Below are 7,940 nucleotides of genomic sequence, written 5' to 3'. Positions count from 1 at the left end.
GCTAGTTATGTTAAACCTCATGAGTCACGTGTGACTTTAGCTTTCAGACAAATTTAAGTTTAAACTTGTCGTGTGGTACTTCTCAAAATTACAGATTCATGTATTTTATTTATTATTTATATTAGTTGTAAAACAAATGAAATTTGCTAGCTGAGCTGTCTCATTACACAGTTTATGTAAAGTTCACTTGCCATGAATTTGAATATACTCCCTTTCTTCAGAAGCAGAAGCATGTCACGTAGAATATATATGTCTATTTATTCAGCCGGCTATTGGTCGGAGATAATAGAAAATCTTTTGAATATTAATTCTTGGTTAATGGATCTGTACACTGAATATTACTGTAACTATTTAGAACAGAGCAAAAATTTACAGCAAGATGATTGTTCTATGAGTTATTCATTATTGCTACTTCTAACTGTAATCCACATCTGATCATCATTCCATCTCCAATTCAATTCTCCTGAATTTGAACTCAAATCTCTTAATCTTTGCAGAGGAGAAGTAACTTCTTGTAAAACTGTAGAATCCATGTTTTTCTGATTCCGCTACTGAATTCCATATGTCTTGATCAAGAATGCTTGTTGGCGACCTCGTCACAAAATTTTGATTTGTTGAAGTAGAATTCAAATTTAATTCTTCAAGAAATGGATGTTTGAGGAGCTCTTTAGCTGTCCATCTTTCTCTTGGATCTCTTATCAAGCATTTGCTTAAGAAATCCCTTGCTTGTAAAGAGAGAAATTTTGGGATTTCAGGGGATTGCCCAGAAAATGCAATTTTGTAAAGTAATGAAGCTGAGTTTGTCACATTAGTCCATGGTGATCCACCAGTGGCCATTTCAATAATTGTACATCCCAATCCCCAAATATCTGCTGGACACCCCTGTTCTTCCCCACGCGCCACCTCTGGTGCCATGAACATCGGCGTTCCTCCAATTGGGTTTGCACCACCGTCCCTGTTCACCGGATCAACCCACCTGGAACAACCAAAATCTGCGATTTTGGCACCGGTTTTACTTAACAAAATGTTTTGCCCCTTAATGTCACAGTGTGCTATGCCCCTTGAATGTAAGTACTCTAATCCTTGTACAATTTGCTTCGTATAATACCCGATCAACGGCTCGTTAACCCAACCATCCTGTTTTCGAATTTCATCAGAAAGTGTGCCGTCCGGCATATACTCCATCATAAGATTAAACATGAGTTTGTCCTTCTCTTTTGTAACATCGTAGCCCTTGTAGCTAACTATATAAGGGGAGCTCAATTCCGACAGAATTTTCTGCTCCTTTTGCAACAACTGTGACTTTGATAGCTCCACTGACTTAACAGCAAAAACTTCACCTGAGAAACGTGATTTGGCGGCCCAGACGGCAGCAGAGGAGCCGTGGCCGATGGTATGTCCTCTGATCCAATCCATTTAGGAAGAAAAGAAGAAGAAGAAAGTGTAAGAAGAGTGTTCTGTTTTTAGTTTCTTTTGGAGCAGCAACTAAGAAGTATATATATATACACACATTTTGTCACAAATTCAGATTTAATCACAATTTAATATTAAATTGAGTATCGGAAATTAAAAAAAAAAAGTAGTGCTATATAATAAGGTGGAGTTTCTAGAAATTCCAAATTAGTTGGGTAGAGCTTAGGTGGCCACTTTTTTCTTGCCTTTAATCCATAGTGTTTGAAAATTGATTTAAGAGGATTTACAACGTGGCTAAATGGTTATGGCCATGCGGCAGATTGAGTAGGCTTAAGAACTACAATTACTTGCCCAATTGGATTTGTCTGCACGTGGCAATACATTGCATTTTAAATTTTAAAGTAGTACATATCAATTTGATAAGTTGGATTGGGTTGTTTTATAGGTGTTAATAAATGAGTATCTTTTCAAGAGAGTTGGTTGAAGAACCAACAAAAACTTTCTACTGACTTCTTCAGAACATTCCACTTTTTGATAGGTTTCAATTCATTGACATTTGTTACATGTTTATCCACCAATATTTTATAATAATATTTAAATTCATAGAACTTGACAAGCATGAAGTCAATCGAATTTTTTTTTGGCAAAGTTATAGAATTGGGAAGTCTAAGACTTTAGGGTAAAAAACAAGAAGTGGAAGATTATATTAAGTATAATTTACATAAATCTCATAGTGTTAAGAGTTAACTACATTATTTTCCTACTATTTTTTTAAATTACCATAATCCCTTAAAATTTATGAATTTCGGATACATCATTGAACTTTCGAATACATTAGCAGACATCCAAATATATGGGAGGGGTATATCCGAGAGGGGAGGGATGTATCAAAGAGGAGATATGACATCCAGATACATAGGAGAGGAAAGTATTAGAGAGGGGAGAAATATATCCGAAAGAGGAGGGATGTATTAGAGAGGGGAGAGATATGATGTATCCGAGAGGGAGGTAGGAATGTATCAGCAAGAAGGGAGTGATGTATCCGAGAGGGAATTTTTGAATTTTTTTAGAAGGTATAGAAATTTTTTAGAAATTATGATAAAATAAGATGTGTATTTAGGTCATTTTCCTTATATATATATGAACTATATACGTCAAGGTTTACAATCAAAGACGTGTCTTTTGTAATCTATAAGAATATTTAACGTTTGAAAAACAGATTGAGATAAATATCAAAGGGTTAAATGTTCCTTCTATTCTAAAATATTTATTATTTTTTGCCTTTCAAAAATAAAATATTATTAATATTCATGAGAAATTCTTTTTTTCATCATGAAAGGAAGAATCATAATTCATATACACGTTGAGAAGCTTTAATCCATTAAAATAACAGTAACAAAAAGTTAGCTTCACAATCAAGTGTATGAAAATCTTTCAATGTGGCAAAAGTGTGTTTTTCTCAATCATACCTTCAATTTTTCCACAAGTTTCCATTTGATGTTGACTTCTCAACTATTACTGGTTACTTACTTATTTAAAATAATGTGCGTATATTATAAACGGCACACACAATTTCAACGTATCTATATATTACTCCATAATAATAGTAATAATAATCCCTTTATTACTTGAATACTCCACGAAATGTCACGCGTATTTGGTGTGCATATTATAATAGGCACAAGCAGTTTCAGACTTTCAGTACATACACATAAAAAAAAAAATTCTTTGATTTATATACTTAGTATGTAATTTTTTTTTATGTATATAATAAAAAAATTCGATGAAAGTATTCAAAGGTCAATTGACAGTCTTTCATGATTTTAGTGATGGTGCTTCGGAGAGTACATGTATTGACAAAGTCGCCCTAATTGATATATTATTAAGTAAATTGAGTTGCAAAGTGTATTTAATTAAAAGACATAATAGTGATTTAACTTTAAGAGAAGTTAAAAGAACAAAAATGGGATAAAGTGTGTGAAAGAAGTTGCAACAAATTTCACCAAATGGAAATGAATTTGACTCTTTGAATAACATTTAGGTGGGGCAGTAGAAAATTAAAAGCCAAAATCAAAATATTTTGAAAAATAGCATTTAAATCTACCAAATCAAGCAGATATTAGAATATATATATTATTTTCTCCGATTTAATTTATTTATCTTACTTTTCTTTTTATTCCATTTTTAAAAAGAGTATATCCTTTTTTTTGTACACTGTTTTAACTCTAATTTTCCATGTGTCATATTTAAGACTCTAAGATTAAAGGATATATTGATACATTTGACTTATTTTTATTTTAAAATCATATGATTAAAAACTTTATTTTATTTTTTAAAATTTTGTGTCAAATCAAAATCAGATAAATAAACTGAAACCGTGGGAGTAATTCAACAACCATTCATTGCCATACCATGCTTTCCCATCAAGGCGTGGCATGTGAGTTAGATAATGATTATGAGATAGTTAAGCTCAAGTCACGTGGCTCTTTACTTAACACAAATTTAAGCACTTTAATTTGAATTGGTTAGTCTCCTTAATTATTTTCTTGATGAGGAAAGTTGGTTGAAAAAGAAATCATTTATCGAGTGACAGGTATTTAACATATGACATAATTAATACTCCAATTTTTGGATCTAAAGTGTGTGATGTCTGTAATTTCAGCCCATATTAATGAAATGAGTTCATTTTATTCATATTTAATAACTTGGATTACTCATATTTTAATGGATAAATTACATAAATCTTATAGTTTTAATGTAAAATTATAATCCATCCCTAATAAGTTTCTAATTACATTAATCCCTTAAAAATTAAAAAAAAAAAACGAATACAATAATTGAATCTTGGATGCATTAATATGTAGCTCGAATACATTAAATACTGTCTCGGATACATTAATATGTAGCTCGGATACATTAAAAACTAGCTTGGATACATAATATGTAGCTCGAATACATTAATATGTAGCTCGGATACATTAAAGAAATAAGGAATTTTGGAGATTTTAAAAAGTAATAGGGATAATGGAAATAAGTGAAACAAAAGGTATGTATTTCGGTAATTTTTCCTATTTTAATTGGTTAAATATGGGCTTCAAGCTATTTTAAGAGTCTCTACAAATATGGTCAAAATGGATTAAATATAGGTATCCATATTGACTCATAATAGATCACTTAGTTTTTACTTCCGCTCGAAATTCTTAATTGTGCTAAAAAATAAAAAAATTAATATTAATTTTCAAATTTAATTGAATTTTTTTTTTTTTTTTGTTTTTGGAAAACAAAAAAAAATTTAGGGGTAGGTTGGTGGAAGGAGGAGCCCTGGGTGGTGGGGGTGCTGGGGAGGGGGTAATTATTATTTTATTTTTTTGAAAAACATTTTTGTTTTTGTTTTTGGAAAACAAAAAAAATTTAGGGGTCGATTGGTGGAAAGTGGGGGTGGGGGTTCCCGGGGGAGGGGCTAATTATTTTATTTTTTTTGAAAAAACATATTTTTTTTGTTTTTGGAAAACAAAAAAAATTTAGGGGTAGGTTGGTGAAAGGTGTGTGGGTGGGGGGGGGGGGTGCCCGAGGGAGGGGGTAATTTTTTTTTTTTGAAAAAATAGATTTTTTTGTTTTTGGAAAACAAAAAAATGTAGGGGTCGGTTAGTGGAAGGTGGAGGTGGGGGGTGCCGGGGGGAGGGGTAAATTTTTTTTTTTTTTGAAAAAACAGTTTTTTTTTTTTGTTTTTGGGAAACAAAAAAAATTAGGGATAGGTTGGTGGAAGGTGGGGGGTGGGGGGGAGGTGCCCGGGGGAGGGGGTAATTTTTTTTTTTTGAAAAACAGATTTTTTAAAATGGGTTAGAACCATTTTACCCAAATCATATATGACCAAATCCATATTTACCCATATTCTATTTGGGTGGATTGTAATCCAAACCATTTTTGTTCAATCCATGTTCAATCCATCCAAATCCGATCCAATCCAACTATTTGTCACCCCTAGAGATGTTATATCAATATCCCGCATAGATTTCAACGGCAATAAATATGCATATTAATAAAGAGTTTTAAAGTCTTTAATTACCAACATTAGTTAATTGTCATTGCATCCAATGTCGTTATGGGCCTTAAGAACATTTACAAAGAGTGTTATTGCGATAATAAACATATTTAACGATAATTAAGCTATTGTTATTAATTAATTGCTGCTAAATTTTTTTGGTGTAGCGCATGTTGTTGCCACAATTATCCTACTTTTATTGTTCTAAAATCTAATACTTCATCAGTCGAAAAATCTTAATAGCTCAGATAGTTGGCTACCTGAATGCCTTGATTCCTATCTTATAATCTCTTTTGCCGTTTTTCCTTTCCCAACTCTAAAAATATCCCCTCCATATGTTCTTACTTGTCTAGACTTGACAAACCCCTTAAAAATAATAAATAAATTGACAATTTACTACTATATCATCTTTTGATTATAATAAATTTATTAAAATCTTTTGATTATAATAAATTTAATATTTTAATAGATACATTACAAAATAACTATAACTAATAATAAGGGCTAATTAGAAATGCATTAGAGAATCTTTTGACAGTTGATCATTTCTTCTTAAATAAATAAACCTACAAAATCCTTCATCCACCCCATCCCCAAAGTAGCAAAAGGGTAATATTGATAAATTATGTCTTATTTTAGTTTATTTAAGTAAGATTTAATTTCAACTTTCAATCTTTTGGAAATCGTATGTGCCTAAACCAAGTTGACAACACTTGTCACTTAGTAGTAAGCATGTCTAAACGTTTGTACGTAGATGGAAAATTGGGGAACAAAATAATTGAGATGAGTTGGTTAGCCTGCCAATCGAAAATAATAATACTGATATATATATAAGCGGGTGAGTTCAATTTAGATAGGTTAAAATAGGATAAATTAATAGATAAGCAGGTTAATTAGGGCACGAAATGAACTAAAATACGAGTCATACTCCATTTCTCGATTTTGCGTACCATTCTTGTGCAGGAATCATGCTAATCTTCTCCATATTGTTCCAATTTTATCGGATATCCCAAAAGGGACATATGAGTCATAATCCAATCTGTAAAATTTATAATTATTTTATTTGATTCTTTTTAAAAAATTTAGTACCTAATAATTTATAAACAACTCTTACCAATTTGATAATTAAAAAAAATGAAAAAATAAAAAATCTAAGATGGGAACATAAGAGTATAGCACATATCTTGTTGGATCATTTACATTCATGTATAGTGGGGTCGAACCACATTTGCTTTGCTGTTAGCCGACAAATTAATACTATACAATGTACATGTAATGCTCTAATAAAAAAATAAAAAATTTGTTAGTGGATGATTTAAGGTTGTTCCTTTTTCCATTACTATATATACCTAGATAGGTTTGAAACTCTCTCATATTTTACAAAATATATACATATAGAATATTGAGAAAGTGTAAAAGATATTTTTAAATTATGCGAAATTTATAATATTTGTTTTTTTTTTTGTTATAGTTAGATCTAATCATGCCATTACTGTTATTTAATAGTGGTAATATGACTTTATTTCACACAAAACCTAATATAGCATAACTGGAAGAATAATTAGTTTTTATAAAATGACATCGCATTAGACAAGCGTTATGCGATAATAATAAGAGAACATTTATTTCAAAACTTGAATTGGTGGAGTGTAATTCATTCCTATTAAAAAATGACCAAGAGATGTCCACCACTACAGTCTACAAATCATGTCCACATACCATTTTGTTGCATCTTTTTTTGTTGGCTTTTTATCTTAATTAGTTCTTATCTTTCCTTTTTCTTTTCGATGTCTACATTTACTAAACGACTAAATTTCAAAGTTTATATCAATCTTTTTTACTTGTAGTTGTCACTATCCTCACGTGTTATTTATCCTTATTTTTCAATGGTATTGTTTAACTATTCTTTGTGCTAATACAAACTTTAGCAACATGACGAATCGATCAAAATTAAAATTTCTTGACACTTGGCAAAAAGATAATAGATTAGTTTTTTTTTAAAAAATCTGTACAGTGTTGTATAGTACAAAATTTACAGCAAGATATCATTTGTTACATGTTTATCCACTAAATTTACAATATAATTTAATCTCTAAGAACTGGACAAGCATGAAGTCAATCAAAATTATTATTTTTTGGCAAATTATAGAATTGGGAAGTCTTTAAAGACCTTAGGGAAAAAACAACAAGTGGAAGATTGATTATATATGCTTCAAGGATTACCATCAACCATGCCAAAATAGTTTATAAGTATTTATTATTTTAATTTATATATTCTTTTCCTACATATTAAAGTGCTTCTAAATTAAAATCAGTCACAAATTGATCACTTCTAACTTATGATTTTAAGCTGATAAATCAGTTTCATCACTTAAAAATATTTTTCAATTGTTGATACTTATCAATTATTTTTACTCAACTAATCCAAACAAGCTCTTAATCTTTCAAATGACGGACCACCTTAGAGGTCAGAAGAAGAAGATTT

At 30.6% G+C, this 7,940-nt stretch overlaps 1 non-coding gene and 1 pseudogene across 1 annotated transcript; both read right to left on the bottom strand.

The window, feature by feature from the left end:
• Positions 1-395: 395 nt before the first annotated feature.
• Positions 396-1,433, bottom strand: LOC125810557 (mitogen-activated protein kinase kinase kinase 17-like; annotated as a pseudogene).
• A 4,935-nt stretch (positions 1,434-6,368) lies between these two features.
• Positions 6,369-6,475, bottom strand: LOC125810635 (U6 spliceosomal RNA). The gene has a single exon (XR_007441878.1). It is a non-coding gene; the product is annotated as a U6 spliceosomal RNA (small nuclear RNA).
• Between the last annotated feature and the right edge of the window lie 1,465 nt (positions 6,476-7,940).

This window comes from Solanum verrucosum, unplaced genomic scaffold (assembly GCF_900185275.1).
Source record: "Solanum verrucosum unplaced genomic scaffold, falcon-dt-bn FXZP01000118.1, whole genome shotgun sequence".
NCBI lineage: Eukaryota > Viridiplantae > Streptophyta > Magnoliopsida > Solanales > Solanaceae > Solanum > Solanum verrucosum.
The sequence above is the reverse complement of the archived record's forward strand: the minus strand, read 5'-3'. Positions and strand labels throughout refer to the sequence as shown.